This window comes from Trypanosoma grayi, assembly GCF_000691245.1.
Source record: "Trypanosoma grayi strain ANR4 Tgr_165_V1, whole genome shotgun sequence".
Classification (NCBI taxonomy): Eukaryota; Euglenozoa; class Kinetoplastea; order Trypanosomatida; family Trypanosomatidae; genus Trypanosoma; species Trypanosoma grayi.
In genome coordinates this window covers 13,732-14,850 of record NW_008825784.1, presented here as the reverse complement: position 1 = coordinate 14,850, position 1,119 = coordinate 13,732, and positions in this window count along the sequence as shown.

Sequence of the window (1,119 nt, the reverse complement as noted above, 5' to 3'; positions counted from 1 at the left end):
ATATATATATATAGCAATGCGTCTTCGCGCGTGTGGTGGCAGAGTTGGGTTTGCAGTGAACGAATATCAGAATAGAGAAATTAATATGTATATATGTGCACACACACACAACGAGAGCATCCGTTTGTTTTGTGTTTTCATCTTCCTTTGGGAGCTGCACGGTTTCTCCTGCACCTGGTGGTGTATTTCCCGTGCTCTGGGCTTGTTGTCTACCTGACGTTATATTTACGATCGGTATACGGAGAGATATATTTATTTATATTGATGTAGTTGGGCATGGGGATTGCGGTGGCTGTGGGTGTGCGCTGTAGTTTTTTTTTCTTGTTTTTTTTTTTCTATGCATGCCTCTGTCTGTGTGCTTGCTTGACTGCGGTGTGGCGAAACAAGAAGTGAAGAAAAGATGAAAATGAAAACAAAGGCAAAAAAAAATATTTTGGGATTACTGGTGGGAAGTTGTCTGTAAAGGGGCAACGCAAGATAGACCGGTGGGAGTTTGGCAGGGCTCCACGAAAAGAAAAGAAAAGTGAAGAGATGCGTCTTATGCGTAGAAGTGCAATAAGAGGAGAGTCTCCTTTGTTTCGTTCACTGTGGTCACTATGTGTGTAGTGGCGTGAGGAGTTCTCCTGTCTACCCCTTCCCCCTCCTCCTCCCTCGATGTGTAGTTTTTCCCTTCCTTTTCGTGTGCTTGGGTGTATTCATCGTAGACTGTTGTGTGTCTTGCTGTCTTACGTCACTCTGTTGTTGTAGTGATTGTTGTTTCTGGTCGCTCTTGGTTATTTAGTTTGCTGTTTCTTTTTTTGGCCTGCGGGTGGTGGGAGGAATGTGTGAGGTGCTTGAGCTCTGTCGTGCTGCAATAAAGTACTGGGTCTCTCAGCGCCCTCAGCTCGACTCTGTCGTCCACGCCTCGTTTCCATGCCCCTGCTGTTCATGTGTGGCTAAAACGTGAAGTTTGACTTTTATTCATTTGTGTCTGCGCGCGCCAATCCCTTCCCCGTTTGTTTTTGTTTGTTTGCTTGACGCGCTGTTGTTGCCGGGTGTGGTGCGGGGTTGTTGTTGTTTTTTTTTCCTCCAGGACGCCTCGTTACGCATTGACGGGGCGTTGGCGTTTTTTTTTTTTTT